Below are 21,735 nucleotides of genomic sequence, written 5' to 3' on the forward strand. Positions count from 1 at the left end.
TTTCATTTTTGTATTTTGAGCAAAGCAATGATGCTGCTTTCAGCTACATTGTCAGTTATCCAAAACTACAGCATTTGGCTTACTTGAGAAATAGTGCCTGCTTCTGTGCCTGCAAGCCCAACTGAGCAAAGCTAATGAGGAGAGCTGCTTGCTCATAAAGAAGCCATTTTGCACTTCAACAGCATGCAATATTGCTACAGGCACCCAGCTGCGGGGCTGTGTGTGACTAGCGTGCCCATAGGGGAGGGAAAAGTGAAGAATAAAAAGCACCATTCTAGAATGATGGACAAGCAACTGATGCTCTGTGGCCTGCCAGTACTACTCCCGTTTCATTTTTGATGGGGAATAGAAATGTAGTAAGAAAGATTGGAGCGCGACTCCAGGTCGGGAGGCAAGCCGGGACTAGCGGTGAGAGAAACTTACGCAGGCACAGGTAAGGAGGTCGGGGTGGTGGTTGGGGGAGTGCTGGCTGGGGAGGACTGATCGAGGTACTGGGCCGCACACTGATGGCACATGGAATCCTAAAAGCTTTCGGCATCCATAGCTGCACCAGCTCATATTGACCAGTATTAATTTATTCTGATTGGCTCCCAAGATTCCAAAATTCCACACATGATTCTAATGTAGATCATATATAGATGTGTATGCTATGCTTGTGAGTGCTCCCTCATGCTTCTTTCTACCTGATGGGGCCCCTCCAACTCCTATCACGTTCTCACTCGCAGCCCTAGCCCTGTTTTTCCCTTCCTCCATCTACACAATGTAGTGCTCCTAGAAGATTTGGTAAGTTTAGCCATTGTATTGCACTTAGAGGAATTGCAAGGGTAGCCATGTATTGCACTTGGATGATTCTTTGAGGGTAGCCATCGTATTTCACCTTTCTGATGTTTGTTAATCTGCTTAGAATCGCATGCTGTGCATATGGTCCGACATACAGTGGTAACCGCGGAGTATTGCATCTTGTCTTTCGAGAATCGAAAGGGGACGTCGACATGGGCGTGCCTGTAAAACTATCCCTACATGATGTGTATTGTACCCAAGATCCCTCAGGCGTCTAGGTCCCTCAGATTGTTTTTTCCACCCAGCATACCGGTCGCCTTGATTTGGAGCTTGTCAAAGACATTGCTTATTGTCCCCTCGACCTTTGGTCAAATAGTTATATAAAATAATCAGATCACCCTATCCGTCCCTTCTCCAGCATGGGGCCTGGCATGGATTCACATGCTCATGAATATTACCTGTCGTCAGGCTGGGAATCCTCGGTAAAGAAAAAAAAAGTTTGTTTCGTTTCTGAACTGCCTTTCTACTAATAACCAATCACTAGTCTCTGGGTCATACTGCCCCCAGCCAATGACTGCCCTCTACCTAAGCCCCTCCTCTGGCAGCCATCTTCAGATTTTTACTGCACGTTCAAGTATTGGGAGTCCTCGTGCTTAGCTCTCAAGCTTTTACTGTGTGTTACGTTTTTTTCAAAGAGTTTACTCTAATTTTTTTGGCCAATTCGAGCCTCGAGCTCCACCGATTCATCTTTCGAATAACGGGGACCCGTTTAGGAAATTTCTTCTCCCCTTAAGGGTGATTTTCCGTCGAATTTCACTTCTTGGAGGATTCCGGAAGATCTTTGAGGCCTACACTGCGTGGTCATGGCTCAATAGAAAGGAGACTAGACACTCGTTGGATCAAACCTGTTTAGGATCTGCCCAGGATGTGGACTACAAAACGTCTTCAAGGAAGATGAGCACTCCCGGTGTGTCTACTGCCTGCAGTCCGAGAAGTCGCACGTGGAGGAGGACTATTCTTTCTGCAAGTACATGTTCGTCTGGAACATGAAGGACCGTCTTAAACGACTCGCTGGAGGCAAAGAGCCCGGCAGCTGGTGAGAAGTAGTCTGAGCGGTCTTCTAAGACCTTTGAGGGCGCTCCAGCGACGGGGGCCCAAAAGAAGGCAAAGCACAGCGAGTCTGCGGGCACCGGGAGTGCCGTTGGTTCCGGCTCCTCGGCTGCCAGGCCAGGCGCAACATCACCGATGCCGTCAACCACAAGCCAGCGCTCCGGCTCGGTGAAAAGGAAGTCGGAGAACTCGGGAGAAGCCCCGGGCCGATCCCGACGGAGAAAGCCAAGGGGGAGCTAGGTGATGACCATCCCCCACCACGATGAAGGCCTCAGACGCGCCTATGGTTGTAAAGGCCTGGATTGAGGGCGTTGTGGCGTCCCTGGCGAAGCCCGCAGAGGCGACCCCAGAGGAGAAGGCCTCCTGCCATCCCAGAGGGAATCGTCTTTCCAACCGATCGAAAAGACCCCTGTGACGCCCCTGGTCGAGAAGGAGGGGCCGCTGTAGTCCTAGCGGACTCAGATACCTCCTCCGAGGACAAACTGTCATCATGTCAGTCCTGGACAAGAGGTTCGACGAGGTCAGGGCTTACGGGAAGGATCCCGACAAGGCGGACGTGGAGAGTGAGGGTGCAACCGAACAGCAGGTTGATGAGGAACCAGAGGAGCCTCTGCCGACGCTACGTCGCAACCGATGCCACCACCGTCGGACAGGTCGGAAGACATCTTGCTGGCGCTGCACACCCTGTGCACAGAGGTAAGGACAAGGTTGCCCTTATCGCGACGGACGATCCAGCTGCGCCTGGACCGTCTGAGTCCTCAAGCCGAGCGGAGACGAGTCCATCCACCCCCACCTGTCCATCATTCACCTCCATTCCCTCCGCCGACTGACTGAGACGGCGACGACAAGGGACGGACAATGGTGGAGACGACGGAACAGATCTCCCATCTCCCATCGCCCCTTCACCGGGCTTCCCCTCCCAACGAAATTGGTTTGTTTCACGCCATGATGGCCAGGTCCTCTGAGCTTTTCCAGCTATGCCCCGGAGAGCAGAAGGTCCTTTATCAACGACGAGAAGCCAAGAGGAAGACCGTACTCTCAGTTCCGCTGTTGGACGACATTTGGGACGAAGGACTGTCCCTTCTGAAGAACCCGTCCACGGCCCCTGCGACGAGAGACTGGTACGAGAAGTAGTACCGGGTTCCAGACTCCGCTCCTATGTACCTCAGGGCACAGCCATCCCCGGGCTCAGTGGTCTCCGCGGCGGCAAAGAAGAAAGCAGCAGGGGCAACGGCATTGACTTCCACTTCTCCAGCATGGGGTCTGGCATGGATTCACATGCTCATGAATATTCCCCGTCGTCAGGCTGGGAATCCTCGGTAAAGAAAAAACCAGTATCAGTTTCGTTTCTGATCTGTCTTTCGTAGTAATAACCAATCACTGGTCTCTGCGTCATACTGACCACAGCCAATGACTGCCCTCTACCTAAGCACCGCCTCTGGCAGCCATCTTCAGATTTTTACCGCACGTTCATGTGTTGGGATCCTCGTGCTATTGCTCTCGAGCGTTAGTGCTATTTTTTCGCGCTTTTTACAAAAAACTTCGATTCTTTCGGTCAAAAGAGCCTCAAGCTCCACCGATCCTACATCCGATCAACGGGGACCCGTGTCGGATTCATCTGTGCCCCTCAAGGGTGAAGATTTCGTCGAGCTACACTTCGGAGGACTCCAGAAGCTTCTCAGGCCCTGTCTCGGAGATGGCCCAGGAGAAGGGAAGCTCGACGCCCGGAAAGCTGTTCAGGGTCTGCCCTGGATGCCAGCTGCAGAACGTCTTCAAGGAGGACGAACACTCTTTCTGCCTTTACTGCCTTCATGAGGACAAGACGCACGTGGAGAAGGACTGTGCGTTTTGCGGCAACATGTCGGAACGGACCATGAAGGACCGCCATCAACGTCTCGCCAACTGGCTGGAGGGTAAGAGCCCGTCTGGCGAGAAGAAGAAGAAATCCGAGCGGTCTTCTAAGACCTTTGAGGGCGCCCCGGCGACGGGGGCCCAACATAAGGCCAAGCACCGCGAGTCCGCTGGCACCGGGAGCGCCGAACGGTCGGGCTCTGCGGGCGCCAGGCAGGGCGCACCCTCCCCGGCACCATCAACCACGAGCCAACGCTCTGGGTCGGGTAAGAGGAAGGCCGAGCACCCGGCGAAGCTCCTGGAGAGGCCCCGGTCGAGCTCTAAGGCAGAGGAGGAGCGTGGCAGTGCCCCCTCCCTCAAGGATAAGGCGGTGAGCGCACCTAAGGTGGTGAAGGCCTTGATCCATCCGACCAAGCCCTCTATCGAAACGGTCGCGGCGGCCCTGGCTCAGCCTGTGGTGGCTGCACCAGTGGTGGCGACCTCAGGGCCCAGAATCTCCCTGCCTCCTCGGAGGGAGTCTTCCTTTGTGCCCATCGATAGGACCCCCGTGAAACCCTCCGTGGGGAAGAAGAAGGGGGGGCAGGGCGTCGTCGTAGAGTCGGCCTCAACCTCAGAAGAGGAACTGATCGAGGTCTTAAGCCACGGCCTAGGCGTGGAAGAAGGCCAGCCCGTCGGAATGGACCCCGACGCAGGTGACGACGACGACATCGTCGAGGATACCGACGGGGCCCCTGCTCGCCCGTCGGATTCCCCTCTGCCAGCGCCGCAAGACAACTCGGCGGCCATTTTGTTGGCCATACAGTCCTTATGCTCCGAGATAAGGACGAGGCTACCGTTACCGACGGAGGAACCTCTCCCGTCGGGGGATCCAGAACCGGGACCTTCTGGTGTTCCCCCTACCAAGAAAAGAAGGATCCATCCACCACCTCCTTTTCAACCGTCGCGCCCCTTCCAGCCCTCCTCCCCGTCCACCCGAGGGGATGATACGGGGACTGACACGGCAGCGACGGGTACGGACGACGAGGCATACGACGAGGATTTTCCGTCGTCGCCTCCCACCAGGGCCTCTCCGCCCGACGAGATCGGATCTTTCCACTCCATGATCTCCAGGGCTTCCGAGCTTTTCCAACTCTGCCCTGAGGAGAAGAAAAAGGAAGGCTTCCTTTATCAGCGGCGCGAGGCCAAGAGGAAGACGGTCCTCGCAGTGCCTCTGTTGGACGACATTTGGGATGAGGGCCTTTCCCTCCTCAAGAACCCTTCCACGACGCCAGCTAGAAGAGACCGGTACGAGAAAAAGTACCGGGTCCCGGACACGGCCCCCCTATGCCTCCTAAGCGGGGGGGGGTGCGGCCTCCACATCGACTTCCCCGCCGGACGGCGAGGGAAAGAAATTGGATACTATGGGGCGTAGAGTCATCTCGTCGGCAGCGACGACGATTAAAGCGGCCAACGCCTTGGCTATCGTGGCCCGCTACGACAGGGAGCTCTGGTACAAGATGGCTCCCCTGCTGGATTTTCTGCCGGACGACAAGAGGGCGGAGGCCCTTGAGATCCTGCAGGAAGGTGAGGTGGCCTCGGACCACGCCATCACCGTGGCGACGGACATCGCCGACACTGGATTCCGCCAGCTGGGCAACGGTGTTTGCCTTCGACGTCGTGGATGGCTCAAAGCTACGGACTTCCGGCAGGACGTCCAGACCAGAGTCCTGGACATGCCCTTCGACGGGAACAACCTGTTTGGGAAGACAGTGGACGATTCCCTTCAGGCCATCAAGGCGGATACTGAGACGGCCCGGGCCCTTGGAGTCCTGCAACGACGGACGCCCTTTCGGAGCGGCGGAGGCAAGGGCGCCTCCAAAGGTTCCGGCGGCGGTTTCGCTTCCTACCGTCAAGCGGCCCGCTCGTCGTCGCAAGAGGCCTACAGAGGACGAGGCAAGTCTAGCGGACCCCGCCGTCGTCGCCAAGGAGGTCAAGGCGGCAAGGCCGCTTCCAAGCAGGATTGAACCGGCCTTGGGGTCGGGCCCCCACCGAAGCACCCCGGTGAGAGGCCGGCTGGCGGGCTTCGTCAGCGTGTGGGAGTCCATCTCCACCGACCGTTGGGTGCTGGACGCCCTGGCCCGGGGCCACGCGCTCGAGTTTCAAAGAAGGTGCCCGCGCGTCCCCCCCGTGGCCAGGAAAGAACTTCACGTCCCTCAACTTCTCCTGGAGGTAAAGGCGATGCTCAGAAAGGGCGCCATCGAACTCGTCCCAAAGAGGCTTCGGGGCTCCGGAGTCTACTCGAGATACTTCCTCGTGAAGAAGAAGACGGGAGGATGGCGCCCCATCCTGGACCTGCGACGTCTGAACAAGTTCAAAGCCCTTCCCTTCGGACTACGGTCGGCACCCAGGGTATTCACCAAGTGCCTTGCACCGGTGGCGGCGCAGCTGCGCCGCGAGGGGATCCACGTCTACCCCTACCTGGACGACTGGCTCATCCGCGCCAAGACGAGGGAGCTCGCCGTGGTCCACACGGCAAGGACCGTCCAACTCCTCACGGACCTGGGATTCTCCGTGAACTACGCCAAATCCCACCTGGTGCCCGCGCAAGTCGCACTGGTTCTGGGAGCGAGGCTCGACACAGTGTCCCTTCTGGCCTCCCCGTCGGAGGAGAGGACCAGGACCATCTTGGGCAAGGTGCAACGGATGTTGGTGGCCGACGCGGCCAAAGTGAGGTCCATCAAGTCCCTCCTCGGGATGATGTCTTCCTGCATCTACCTCATTCCCATGTGCAGGCTCCGGATGCGCCCGTTGCAAGAATTCCTGGATGCGCGCTGGATCCAGACGACGGGCAGCTTCGAGGAAAGGATCAAGCTCGACGAGAGTTTCCGACGAGCGATACGGTGGTGGGGCACCCGCGCGCATCTGACGGCGGGCATGGACTTCCAGACCCCAGCCCACCAGGAGACTGTGACCACGGATGCCCCCCTGGAAGGGTGGGGAGCGCACACCGAAAATCTGCACGCAAGGGGACTCTGGCTCCCGACGGAGAAGTCCCTACATATCAACGTCCTGGAGCTCCGTGCAGTGTTTTGGGCCCTCCGGTCCTTCCTTCCGTCCCTCAAGGGCAAGGTGGTGAGGATCTTCACCGACAACACCACCACCATGTTTTACATCAGGAAACAGGGCGGAACCAGGTCCCCAGCGCTGTCCAAGGAGGCGCAGGACCTGTGGCATTGGGCCGTCGCCCAAGGGATTTTTCTGGTGCCGTTTCATCTGGCAGGGATAAAAAACACCATCGCCGACTCACTCAGCAGGGAGCTGCGCTCGTGCCACGAGTGGGAACTACGGCAGGATCTGGTGGATCGCCTCTTCCGACGGTGGGGCACACCCCAGATCGACCTGTTCGCGACGGCGACGAACACCAAGTGCCGGAGGTTCGCCAGCAGGTTTCCCCAGACGAGGAGCATGGGCGATGCTTTCTCGTTCCCCTGGGAGGGCCTGTTCCTCTACGCGTTCCCTCCCTTGCCTCTGCTAATCCGGCTCGTCAACCAGCTCAAGAGGTCACGGTGCAGGATGATCCTCGTCGCACCTGCGTGGCCGAGGCAGATATGGTTCCCGGACCTTCTGGACTTGTCAGCGTCCCCGCCGATCAAGCTGCCGGCGGACGCGGATCTACTCTCCAGGGAAGGAGGCGCCATCCTCCACCACGACCCGAAGTCGCTGAACTTGCAGGCCTGGCTCCTGCAGCACTAGAGTTTGGAGGATACGACATACCGGCCGATTGCAGAGAGGTTCTTGCAAAGGCCAGGGCGTCCTCGACTCTTAAATGCTACGGACACAAATGGAAGAGGTTCTCTGTCTGGTGCCACGCACAGAAGATTAACCCTCTACGGATTACGGCTCCCCAAGTACTGCCGTACCTGCTGACGCTGGCCAAAGCTGGTCTGGCACATGCGTCCATCAAGATTCATCTTGCTGCGATCTCCCGATACACCAGAACCACGGGCCGGACGTCCTTGTGGTCTCATCGTCTGGTGAAAGAGTTCATGAAGGGACTGTTCAGATCGTTCCCGCCGGTGAAGGCTCCGGCCCCGGCGTGGGAGCTCAACGTGGTGCTGACCAAGCTCATGGGACCTCCGTTCGAGCCTCTGCACTCGGCCCCGTTGAAGTTTCTATCGTGGAAAACAGCTTTTCTTGTGGCCATCACCTCCGCACGACGAGTGGGAGAGATCCAGGCCCTTTCCTGCAAGGCCCCGTACTTGACTTTCCACGACACGAGGGTAGTGCTCAGGACGCACCCCTCCTTCATGCCCAAGGTACCGTCGGACTTCCATCTCAACGAACCCTTGGTGTTACCTGTGTTCTTCCCGTCGCCTTCGTCGCCGGCTGAGAGGACTTTGCACTCGCTGGATGTAGCTAGAGCGCTGAAGTTCTACGTGGACCGCACGAAGGGTTTTCGGAAGACGTCACAACTCTTTGTGAACTTTGGACCTGTCAATCAGGGGAAGGCTCTCTCGAAGGCTTCCATCTCCAGATGGCTCTCCGGCTGTATCATGTGCTGTCACCGGTTGGCAAACCGACCGCTGCCTGGCTGTCCGAGAGCCCATTCCACCAGAGCGATCGCAGCTACCACGGCGTTCCTATCTGGTGTGCCCCTGCTGGACATATGCAGGGCTGCTACGTGGAGGTCGACGCACACCTTCACTAAATTCTACTGCGTCGACCGGGATTCCAGGGAGGAGTCCAGGGTCGGCCAAGCAGTGCTGCGCAACCTGTTCGCCTGAGGTGAGCCTGGTGAGGAGGTAAGATGCTTAATGTTGAGTTGATGTGATGCTTAATGTTGAGCCTTTGCCACCTCCCGTGGTTGTGCATGTGTGTACTGCTATGTATTCTTTATTCATGAGCATGTGAATCCATGCCAGACCCCATGCTGGAGAAGGAACAAGTTACTTACCTGTAACTGTTGTTCTCCAGCATGGGTCTGGCATGGATTCACATGCGAACCCTCCCGCCTACCCCTCTGCGGCTCTTCACTTGGTCATACTGCCACTTCACGTGCTTCCAAATCTGAAGATGGCTGCCAGAGGCGGTGCTTAGGTAGAGGGCAGTCATTGGCTGTGGTCAGTATGACGCAGAGACCAGTGATTGGTTATTACTACGAAAGACAGATCAGAAACGAAACTGATACTGGTTTTTTCTTTACCGAGGATTCCCAGCCTGACGACGGGGAATATTCATGAGCATGTGAATCCATGCCAGACCCATGCTGGAGAACAACAGTTACAGGTAAGTAACTTGTTCCTTCCCCGCCGGACGGCGAGGGGAAGAAGCCAGACGCCATGGGACGTCTGGTCATCTCGTCGGCAGCGACGACCATCAAGGCAGCCAACGCTCTCGCTATGGTGGCCCGCTACGATAGGGAGCTGTGGTTTAAAATCACCCCCCTCCTGGACTTCCTCCCGGACCACAACAGGGCGCAATCCCTTGAAATCCTACAAGAGGGCGAGGTGGCTTCGGATCACGGTAGCCACGGACATCGCCGACACTGGGTTTCGCCATATGGCCAACAGCGTTTTCCTTTGCTGGCGCGGTTGTCTCCGGACCACCGACTTCAGTCAGTACGTACAGACCAGGGTACTGGACATGCCGTCGGCGGGAACAACCTGTTCGGTAAGGCGGTGGACGAGTCACTGCAGGCCATTAAGGCAGAAACTGAGACGGCCCGTGCTTTGGGCACGCTTCCTCAGCGACGGCCGTCCTTTCGGACCTCCGGAGCCAAGTCTCAGTTTGCCTCCAAAGGATTCGGCAGCAGCTCTTTATCGTACCGTCAAGCGGCTCGCTCTTCGCAGGTAGCCTACAGAGGCCGCAGCAAGGCCGGTGGACATCGTCGCCAAGAGGCCCAAGGTTGCAAGGCCTCTGCGAAGCAGGATTGAACCGGCCGTGACAATGGGCCCCCACCCGAGCAACCCGGTTGGAGGGAGGCTGGCTGGCGAACTTCGTCAGCTTGTGGAAATCAATCGCCACCGACCATTGGTTGCTGGATGCGGTGGCCCATGGGCACACTCTGGAGTTCTGGAGTTCAAAAGGAAGTGCCCACACTTTCCACCGGTGGCCAGGAAAGAAAACCACATTCCACAGCTAAAAAAGGGCACAATAGAGCTTTTCCCGAAGAGACTCCGGGGCTCCAGAGTGAACTTGCGGTACTGTCATGGGTATCAGGCAGGTAGTTAGGGCATGTTGGGTGGAGGCTTGGCAGACCTGACATAGGCACACAAACAACCCATAGCAAATCCCTCTTTTAATTCCTTCCTAGTAACTTCCTGGTTACCACTTCCTGTTGCCAAACAGGAAGTGCATGATGATTCATGAGCTCTCTAGTGTTTGAGTGTGGCTGGCTATATAAGCCACACCCAAGATTCTTCCAGTGCTTCGTGTTGCTTACTGTGAGCTGTATCAACAACACACTTGCCGTGCTCTGGATCATCCTGCTTCTGCTTATCTGCTCCGGATCATCCTGCTTCTGCTTATCTGCTCCGGATCATCCTGCTTCTGCTTATCTGCTCCGGATCATCCTGCTTCTGCTTACCTGCTCCGGATCATCCTGCTTCTGCTTACCTGCTCCGGATCATCCTGCTTCTGCTTACCTGCTCCTGCTTACCTGCTCCGGATCATCCTGCCTCTGCTTACCCGCTCCGGATCATTCTGCTTCAGCTTACCTGCTCTGGAAGAACCGCCGTTCTTACTCCACACCGCAGCTATCTCCAGTCAACTGTAAGAACAAAGAACAACTGTGTTAACACGCGCACATGAGTAATGCTGCGCATACTCACTGAATCTTCCTGCAACGCTGCAATCCTGGTCAGTTGTACGAGCGCACAAACCCCTGCAAAAGAAAGAAGAGACATTCATTGCGGTGCATACTTACCAAAAGCCTCCGTGTATACTTACCCAACCTCCAAGTCTCCCGTAGCGCTAAACCCGGACTCGAGGCGCTAATACCACATAATTTCTCCTGCAAGGGAAAGGGAGAGGCATTACCAGGCACGCTCGAATTGAAGGCGCTGCGCAAAACTACCAGCAGCTAGCTTCTACACGCAGCGCGACTCACCCACAAAAATACCGGCAAACAAAGACAATACGGACAATTTTGGACACTCAACCTTCTCCGCGCAACATTCACTTGTGGGAAGGACATTCTAGCCAGTGAAGAAATTGGCGCCTTGAACACTTGGCCTCGCTGTGAAGGCATAAAACAGCACTTGGCATCTGAACTCAGCCTACAGACATTGGCACCAATCACATGAGTGAATCGTGCCCCTGCAAATGCGGGATGGAGTGCACACCCTACTAAAGATCAAGGTAAGCCCATAGGGGGAAATCACTGCACACAGTAAAGAGAGGGGAAGGGCCCAGGGGAATGAGGCGAATTCAGGTCTGAGTGTACACCTTGCATTTGACAGGTATTCCTCTGGGTAAAATGGGATGTGAAGACTCTGGGTCAAGGGAGGCTCGTCCATCGCTCCTGTAGCGACACAGGTGAGTGTGACAGGTACTTCCTCGTCCGAAAGAAGACCGGTGGCTGGCGACCCATCTTAGACCTCCACCGCCTCAACAAATGCATAAAATCTCAAATTCCGGATGGTCACCCTACAGCATGTGCTGGGACAGCTGGAAGAGGGGGACTTACTGTCGTCGCTGGACCTCGAGGATGCGTATTCCACATCCCCATACACAAAGGGCATCGGAAGTTTCTGCGCTTCGTGGTCCAGGGACGGCACTATCAATTCAAGGCACTGCCCTTCGGGTTGAAGTCGGCACCAAGGGTCTTCACCAAGTGCCTGGCACCGGTGCCGGCGCTGCTTTGCTGCTAGTGGATTCTTGTCTACCCCTATCTGGACGATTGGCTCATCCGAGCAAAGTCCAGAGAACTCGCCGTTAACCACACAGCGAGGACCGTCGTCCTGATCACAGAACTGGGGTTCTCGATAAACTATGCAAAGTCCTGCTTGGTGCCATCACAGGACACCCTGTTCCTGGGAGCCAGGCTCAACACGGTGGCGCAGCTGGCTTCACCGTCAGAGGAGAGGATAAAAGCCATCCTGGGCAAGGTACAATGGCTGTTGACCATGGAAGTTGCCAGGGTGAGGTCCATCAAGTCCCTGCTCGGCATGATGTAGTCATGCATCTACCTCGTGCGTCTGTGCAGGTTGCGGATCCTTGACACCCGTTGGATACAAGTGGCGGGAAGCTTCGAAGACAAGATCTCCCTCAATGAGGCTTTCCGACAAGCGATACGGTGGTGGGGCATCCGTGCGCACCTCACGGCGGGCATGGACTTCCAGACCCCAGCGCATCGGGAAACGGTGATGGCGGACGCCTCCCTGGAGGGATGGGGCACGCATACCGGAGATCTCCACGCAAAAGGCCTCTGGCTCCCAGAGGAGAGGTCGCTGCACATCAACGTCCAGAACTCCGGGCCGTGTTCTGGGCCCTCAGGTCCTTCCTTCCGTCCCTCAAGAGCAAAGTGGTACGGGTCTTCACCGACAACACCACCACGATGTTCTACATCCGGAAGCAGGGGGGCACAAGATCCCCGGCTCTCTCCAAAGAAGTGCAGCATCTGTGGCACTGGGCCATCACCTGGCAGGAGTGAAGAACACAGTCGCCGACTCACTCAGCAGAGAGCTGCACTCTTGGTACAAGTGGGAGCTTCGACAAGATCAAGTAGATCTCCTGTTTCGAAGATGGGACAACCCCCAGATCGATATGTTCTTGACGGCAACGAACACCCAAGTACAGGAGGTTCGCCGGCAGGTTTCCCCAGCCCGGGAGCTTGGGGGGATGCATTATCCTTCCCCTGGGACGGCCTGTTCATATATGCGTTCCCATCGCTGCCGTTGCTTCTGCGACTCATCAGTCAACTCAGACTGTCACGATGCAGGATGATCCTCGTCGCACCAGCGTGGCCGAGGCAGATATGGTTCCCGGACCTTCTGGACATGTCAGCCTCCGCTCCGGTCAAGCTGCCGATGGACGCAGAGCTTCTCGCCAGGGAAGGAGGCGCAATACTGCATTGCAACCCAGGATCGCTGAACCTGCAGGCCTGGCTCCTGCAGCACTAGAGTTTGGAGGCAACGATATCCCGGCGGACTGCAAGGAGGTGCTTGCGAAGGCCAGGATTTCCTCGACTCTTAAGTGTTATGGACATAAATGGAAGAGGTTCTCTGTCTGGTGCCGTGCACAGAAGATCAACCCTCTACGGATCACGGCTCCTCAAGTGCTGCCATACTTGCTGTCACTAGCCAAGGCGGGGCTGGCGCATGCCTCCATCAAAATTCATCTGGCGGCTATCTCCCGCTAAACCAGAATTCCGAGGCGATGACGCTGTGGTCTCACTACCTAGTGAAGGAGTTGATGAAAGGACTGTTCAGATCGTTCCCACTGGTGAAGGACCCGGCGTGGGAGCTCAGTGAGGTGCTGACCAGGCTCATGGGGCCGCCATTCGAGCCTTTGCATTTGGCTCCGCTGAAGTTCCTATCGTGGAAGACAGCGTTTCTGGTGGCCATCACCTCTGCACGACAAGTGGGAGAGATGTAGGCACCCTCCCTTAAGCCTCCAAATCTGACATTCCACGAGACAAGGGTAGTGCTGAGGACCCACCCCTCCTTCATGCCCAAGGTGCCGTCGGACTGCCATCTCAACGAGCCCTTGGTGTTTTCTTCCCGTCGCTGGCTGAGAGGACTTTGCACTCGCTGGATGTGGCTATAGTGCTGAAGTTCTACGTGGACCGCACAAATAGTTTTTGGAAGACATCACAGCTGTTTGTAAACCTTGGCGCTGTGAACCAGGGGAAGGCCCTCTCCGAGGCTTCCATTTCCCGGTGGCTCTCCGGCTGTATCATGCACTGTCACGGTTTGGCAAACCGACCGTTGCCCTGCCATCCGAGAGCCAATTCGACCAGAGCAATTGCTGCTACTACGGCATTCCTGTCTGGGGTGCCCCTGTTCGACATCTGCAGGGCTGCTATGTGGAGGTCAACTCACACCTTCATGAAATTCTACTGCGTCGACTGGGAGTAGAGGGAGGTGTCCAGAGTCTGCCAAGCAGTGCAGTGCAACCTGTCCGCCTGAAGGCGAGCCTGGTGAGGAGGTAAGAGATGCTTAATGTTGAGCCTTGCCACCTCCCGTGGTTGCATGTGTGTGTACTGCGATGTATTCTTGTATTCATGAGCATATGAATCCATGCCAGACCCCACACTGGAGAAGGAACAAGTTACTTACCTGTATCTGTTGTTCTCCAGCATGGGTCTGGGATGGATTCACATGCAAACCCTCCCGTCTACCCCTCTGCGGCTCTTCTCTTGGTCCTACTTTCTCTTGGTCCTACTGCCACTTTAAATGTTAACAAATTTGAAGATGGCTGCCAGAGGAGGGGGCTTAGGTAGAGGGCAGTCATTGGTTGGGACAGTATGACCCAGAGACCAGTGATTGGTTATTAGTAGAAAGACAGTTCAGAAACAAAACTGATTTTTTTCTTTACCGAGGATTCCCAGCCTGATGTTGGGGAATATTCATGAGCATGTGAATCCATGCCAGACCCATGCAGGAGAACAGTTACAGGTAAGTAACTTCCTTATTTCGACGGCTGTTCAAGACCTCCGCCCAAGACCTTCAGAATTCGATGGATGGTGATCCAGTTGGCGCTGCCGACTACATGGCCGGGCCTTCTGCCGGCCTATACAGTAGGGAGTGGGCTCGGGGTGGACATTTCTATACAAACTGAGAATGCCTTTCCCTTTCCTTCCTCCTTCCTCTTTCCGTTTTTGTCTTTGTCACTCTACCCATCCTCCGCTATGGAGAGGTCTCCATTTAGGTTTTGCCCTATTTGTAAGGGCAAATTCCCTTGGAAAGATAAGCACAGACGGTGTAACGTCAGTGACGATCAGACCTCCGAACCAGAAGTTGTTGACCTTTCGACAGAAGGCTTGCGTTCCGCATCGTCTGTCCCCTGCCCCGCTAGGCACGGCTTAGGCACTGCTATGGGGAATTCATACCCCGGCGACAAAGACGAACATGTACACAGCACAAAACACACAACCCCAAGTCAATCTTCGGCTCGGTCGAAGAAGACTTCAGCGCCAACGGGTACACCGGAACTTCCGGCAGCACCCGCCGACTGTCGGGATCGGCAGCCCTCCCCGCAGCCGCATTTGCACCTAGCGACCGGGCCATCGAAAACAATATGTGCTACCCCTAATGTACCAGTTTCCGTCAATCTCATTGCAAGAAGGCGTCCGGTGACGATAGGATTCCGGTTCCGCCGAAAGCGGCACCGCCGAAAAAAGGCTGCCGTCGAAAACAAGGCCTTGGCTCTGCCTACAAAGGCTCCCTCGCAATCGCAGGCTGAAGCTACGCACCTCCCCACTGCGGAGGACGTCGCCAACAGCTTAGCGAGGATGGTTTCCGCCGATTCTCAGAAACAGCAGTCCAGGGATACTCCGAGGCCTATAGAAAAGGCCAAGTATCCACCGAGGTCCAAAGATGGCCTAAGGGAGGTACCGGAACCCACCCATTTGTCGAAGTAGAGGCACAGAGACGTTACATCTGTCGGTCCCTCAGGAGGAGTTCTGAGGGCAAAGAAGAGTTGTCTTCGACATTGAGACTAAAACGTTGACGTTTTTCGACGGATTAACGTATTCAGGACCGTTTTCCATCTCTAGACCATTCTAGGTCTTCGGTTTGGACAAGAGAGAAATTTGAGCAATGCATGGAAAGGCTGGACAGGTTTGTTTCCCATTCAGAACAACCCACAACAAGGATGCCAAGGGATGAGAGCCCGGTGGACCCCAAAGCAAAACTTCCAAGGCTTTTTGACCCCTCTTTAGAAGAGGATATATACAACTATGACTTAACTGAAGAAGACACTCGGGTTGAGGATTTCATGAAGCCTGAGGACATGCATGATCCCATAGAGGGCTGGGAGGAGAACCCAGATGTGGGTGACCCTCAACCATGGCAATCTCCAGATCATCAAGATCCTGATGCCCTGTCTCTGGATTCTCCCCAGTCCACCCCCACTAGGCAACAACCCTTGCCAGTGGATGATCAATTGACTTTCAACGTAATGTTGCGTAAAGCAGCTGATCACTTTAAGATTGCCACAGATGAATCTGTTCCCGAAGGGGACTTTGTGGAGGACATTCTCAAGGAGAAGCCGCCGGCTAGCCAGGCTATTCCCCACCTTAATTCAAATAAGAAACGTCTGGCGCCCTCCTTATCAACACCTGCTCTTACTAGAGGTGTCAACCCACAAATAGAAAAACTCTTTCCTCCTTCTCCCTAGAGCCTCTTTAAATCAGAAGTCACTCCACCCCAGACTCTTTGGTGGGGACTACTACACGAAAGAGGGCAGAGGTCCCTTTGTCAACCGGCGAGGCACCCCCTGATAAGGGAGGTAAACTACTCTACACCCTCGGGAAGGGGATCACGGTTGCAGCAGCGTTTTCAACACGTATTGCCAACAACACGACCTTGTGGGCCTTACTACAGGAAGGCATACAGGAGGTTCCCAAACCTCTACGTACTTGTCTAATCACCACGGTCACTGAGAACACTTTGGATTCTGCCGAAACGGCTGGTTGATCCCTGGCTCAGGGCACACTCCTGAAGAGACATGCGTGGCTACGGAACTCTGGATTCAAGCCAAAGACACAAGCGTCACTGATAAATAACCAGTGGAAGATTCCAACCTGTTTGGGAAGGCGGTCGATGAGGCCGTTGAGACAGCAAAAAAGGAGCATGACACCCTGAAAACACTGTCAAATTACACAAAGACCCTTACAAGACGAGGATCTGGGTCCAATCGGCTTTTTCGTGGCCAACACTTACCTCAACAACAATATTCCTCAGGGAAATAATTGGAACTCTCCACAGGGAAATAGCGGATACACCACCCCGTATCCACAAAGGGGTCAGCGATGTGGGAAAGGAAGGGGCCAGAACTCTACACCTAGAGGCTCCCCGGCCTCGGGTTTAAAATGACCCAAAGGTTTGGGGTCCCCTCCCGTGCCTCCCCGGTCGGGAGCCGGCTAACATCGTTCCTTCAGGCATGGGAGGGGATAACTACAGACCAGTGGGTGCTAAAGGCTGTGGCCCACAGGTACTGTATAGAGTTCAACCGGTCCCCAACATTCAGACCTCCACGAGCAAGACGACTGACACCAGACCATCGTCGCATACTTCGAATGGATTGTGTCCTCCCACGTATTCCTCATCTTATGATAAATCGTTATCTCCACCTTTGCTGCTTCTGGAAAAAAAATTCTCGGCAGAGGGCGCTGTGCTCAAGGTCGTGGCGTCAATTGTCCCTCGACGGACTCCGTACTCTGTCGACGTCACCAAAAGTATAAATAGCTGGAGCCGCGCCCGTTGCTTCAGTTCCGTTTTTCCGATCGCTTCGCTATCGAGAACGGCGCGCTTGAGATTTTCTGTGAAGAAAATGTCGTCTTCGACTCCTTCGACACCTAAGACTGGGTTCAAGAAGTGCGTGGATTGTGGATTGAAAATGTCGATCACGGATCCCCACTGAGTTTGTCTCTGGTGTCTCAGTTCCAGTCACCGGAACGACGACTGTGGTTCCTGCCAATCCATGACCGAGAAAGCTCTTCGTGAGAGGAGAGGTAAACTGTCGGTGGGGAGGGAAGCCTCTAAGAAGGCTACATCCAAAAAACATAAGAAAGCAACTGATTCGAAGGAATCGGATCGCCATAGGCATTCAAAGAGATCTTGATCTAGGAGTAGATCGAGACACTCTTCTTCCTCATCCAAAAAAATGAAGAGGAGACCTAGATCTCCCTCATCATCTTCAGAGTCGACCGAAGAAATTCGATGTCCGACAAAATCGGATTCTCCCAGAAAACGGGAAGAATTTTGTAATAAATGATGGAGGTATTCGAGAATGCGGCCCGACCCCCTCGAATGAACCTTGGAAGAGCCATACCCGTAAGGTCGCTCCATTGGACGACAAAGGGAAGTAAGTCTAAGACTACCTTGGTAAAAACCGGTAGTGTCGAGGATACTCGAAAAACTCGAGTCGACGACAAGTCGTCGAGGACTCTTCGAGAGTCGAGCACCTCTGTGGTGCCATATAAAAAACATAAGTCGTCGAAGGCTTCGAGGACTTCGACGCCATCGGCGTCGACCGTTTCGGCATCAAAACCAAAAATGACCTCGACGCCTGTATCGAATACATCTTCGAAGTCATTGAACATTCCTTCGACAACTTCGATGGATTTTTCTATTCCTTCCATGTGTATGGTAGAGGAAGAAAGAAGATTTACTCCGTTGCCCAGGTCAGACTTTTTTAAGTCCATGTCCTCAATTTATGAGGAATCTGGCTCGGAGGAAGAGGAAGTTACTCCCTTTTGGAGTTTCATATGGCACGAAACAAGTTTCTGAGGAACTCATTGATCAAGAGTCCAAAATGAGAGACCTGAGTGACACTCTACATTCTGCCAGTGGAATTGACACCTCCCCAGAATTAGTTTGCCAGACCTGATCCTGCAGAACATGCAGACTCCGGGTACAGGAGTTTTATGACCAGAGTAATTGAGTATATGGGTTGGGGTAACACTTCACCCGTTTTTGAACAAGATGACATGACGGATATAATTGTCAGAGGTCTTCAAAAAGATCCAGTTCTCCCCTTTCACAGGGCTCTTCAGAGGAGGGTGGAGAAAAACTGGGAAAAGCCTGAGAGCATTGCTGCTGCAGATAGTAATTTCCCCAAGAAATACAGACCAGCTGGTAGGGATCCTGAATACTTAAACAGGCATCCAACTCCAGAAAGACTAGCTATTCAGGCAGCATCCACATCAAAGCAAACTGCATATCCCACTATCCCTCCAGATAGAGAGGATAAAAAAGTTGATGCCTGGGCACGTAAAGTTTTCACTTCAGGCAGTATGGCCCTTAAATCGACAAATGTCACCTGTACCCTGGCCTGGTTTACCTATACCCTGTGGGACTGTATTTCGGCGCTGGCTGAGCATATTCCGGAAGGCGAGGAAAGGGAAGGCTTCCTGAATATAGTCAAAGACGGGAAGGAGGCAATGGGGGAATGTCTCCAGTCTGGACTGGATACTGCTGATAGTATCAGCAGATCCATGGCTGCAAGCATTGTGCTATGCAGATTTGCGTGGTTGAGGTAGTCGGGGTTTGCACCAGACGTGCAAGCCAGACTCCTCAACATGCCCTTTGATGGCTCGAGGCTGTTTGGCAGTAAGGCTGATGAAAGCCTAGAAAAACTTCAAACCTCGAAAGCAGCAGCTAAATCGCTTAGTGCCTCCATGCGCCAGCCTCTAAAACCCTATTCCGGCTCATCTTCCTGGAGGGGTCGTTCTTTTCGTTACTACTCCTCATTTGGTCGAGGAAGAGGACAGGCTTCTCAAAGGGGTAAAAGAAACTTCCCTCGTGGAGCACGAGGAAGAGGTGCAAAATCAGCCCCAGGAGCGGCATCTGTACCCTCAGCCACTCCTGCAGCCGCCTCCAAATCCCTCTGAGACCTTGTTGCACAAAACACCAGTGGGGGGGAGGCAGGATCTCTCAGCATCTGAAGGAATGGCGAGGCATTACCTCAGATGCTTGGGCACTGGAAACAGTAGCTCAAGGTTACTGTCTCTCCTTCCAAAAAAGGCCTCAGAATCATCCACCGGGAGCCAACTCCGTAAAAACTCCAGACCCGCTCCTGTTGCAGGAAATTTTAACCCTGCTAGAGAAAGGTGCCATAGATCAGGTACCTGTAGCGGAGAGGAACAGGGATTGGTACTCCCCATATTTTCTCATCCCAAAAAAGGACAGAGGACTGAGACCGATCTTGGACTTAAGAAACTTGAACAAGTTCCTCAGGAAGGACAAGTTCAAGATGGTCACTCTTTCTCAGATCCTTCAGGCTCTCCAATTCCAAGATTGGTTGGTATCACTGTACCTTCAGGATGCTTACTTTCACGTGCCAATCCATCCAAAGCGCAGAAAGTACCTGAGGTTCGCAATTGGCAACTCTCATTATCAGTTTCGGGTTCTGCCATTTGGGTTGACCTCCGCCCTGAGGGTTTTCACCAAACTGTTGGCAGTTGTGGCAGCGAGTCTCAGGAGAGGGGGTATTCACATCTACCCCTACCTGGACGACTGGTTGATCAGAGCAAGTTCTCCATAACAAGCTCAGGAACATCTTTCGATCACTTGCCACTTCCTCCACAAATTGGGCTTCTCCCTCAATTTCAAGAAGTCTCATATGATACCATCCCAAAAGCTCCAGTTTATCGGAGCAGTCTTGGATACTTCCTCGGGAAAAGCATTGCCTCCCAAAGTGAGAGCTCTCCACATCCAGCAGATGGTAATGAAGTTCCAGAATGCCCAACGTCTACCGGCCTTCGATTTTCTCAGGTTGCTCGGCCTCATGTTATCCTGCATTTTCCTAGTACCAGAGGCCAGGTTGAGAATGAGATCCCTTCAATGGGCACTCAGAACTCGGTGTTCTCAGGGAATATGTTGGATCTTCTGCAAGTCCCGAGCGCAGTTGCTCAGGATCTTCTATGGTGGGCTTGCAACTTAAACATTCTCATGGGAGAATCTTTTTGGCAACCATGGCCGGAGATAACAGTAGTGACGGACGCCTCACGGGGTGGGGAGCACACACCAACGATCTGACAATCAGCGGGTCGTTGGTCTCAATCGGAGTCCGAACTTCACATCAACCTTTTGGAGCTGAGGGCAATCAGGCTAGCGCTGAAGGCCTTTCTGCCCTCTGTACAGGGAAAGAATGTCCTGATAATGACGGACAACACGGTGGCCATGTACTACCTCAACAAAAGAGGAGTAGGGTCACTACCACTGTGCAGAGAGGCAATGCAGCTATGGTTTTGGGCAATACGAGAAGGAATCTCTCTATCAGCAATTCACCTAGCCGGAGAGAAGAACACAGCGGCAGATGCTCTGAGCAGGCAGAGCACGGTCTCTCACAAGTGGGAGCTGGCTCAGGAAGTCCTTCTGGAGATCTTCGCCCTTTGTGGAACCCCTCAAGTGGATTTGTTCGCCACCGCGATCAACAGGAAGTGCGATCAGTACTGCTCAAGGGAATTTCCTCAAAGAGGAGCTCTGGGAGACGCATTCGTAGTGGAGTGGAAGTTTCCACTGGTGTACGCGTTTCCCCCCACTCCCCGTGATTCCTTAAGTAATCCGGAGGTTGAGAAAGTTCAGGAAAACCATGATCCCAATTGCTCCGGATTGAGCCAGGAGGACGTGGTACCCGGACCTTCTAGACATGTCCATCTGCACTCCAATACGTCTTCCACAAAGAGAGGATCTTCTCTCGCAAGAGGAAGGTCGGGTGCTCCATCCAGAGGTCAAGGCACTCAACCTTCACGCATGGTTTCTGAGAGGTTGAGATACAAGGATTGGGATCTTCCGGATGATGTAATGGAAGTCTTGCTTTCGGCCAGAAGACCAGCAACAAAATCTTTGTACAGATGTAGCTGGAACAGGTTTAGTAACTGGTGCAAAGATGAGGATGTGGACCCTTTTCAATGTGGCACTCGAATGGTGCTCTTTTCTGTTACATCTAGCCAATCTGGCGATACCTTGCTGCGCTGTCCATTTTCAAGCGCACCTCGGCAGAGGTTTCATATTTCAAAATACCATTAATCATTCAATTCTTAAAAGGGCTTACTAACGTATACCCTCCAGTACCTTTTCATGTCCCAACTTGGGATTTAAATTTAGTACTAACATTTTTTACTTGCATACCTTTTGAGCCTCTGCACTCCTGTCCATTGAGGCTTCTAACACTAAAAACTGTCCTTCTTGTGGCCCTATCATCAGCCCGCAGAGTTAGTGAACTTCAGGCTCTCTCATGCAAACCACCATATACTGTTTCCTTTTTACCAGAGGTAGTTTCGGACTTCCATTTGTCACAAAAAATAATACTACCAACATTTTATCCTCCTCATTTGGGCAAGGA

The 21,735-nt window shown here is 54.0% G+C and overlaps 1 protein-coding gene across 3 annotated transcripts in view; it reads left to right on the top strand.

The window, feature by feature from the left end:
• Window positions 1–21,735, top strand: part of NKTR (natural killer cell triggering receptor) — a 1,715,190-nt gene that overhangs the window by 1,399,325 nt on the left and 294,130 nt on the right. The gene's annotated exons all lie outside the window — the stretch shown is intronic.

This window comes from Ambystoma mexicanum, chromosome 2q (genome assembly GCF_040938575.1).
Source record: "Ambystoma mexicanum isolate Mex_15411 chromosome 2q, UKY_AmexF1_1, whole genome shotgun sequence".
NCBI classification, from domain to species: domain Eukaryota; kingdom Metazoa; phylum Chordata; class Amphibia; order Caudata; family Ambystomatidae; genus Ambystoma; species Ambystoma mexicanum.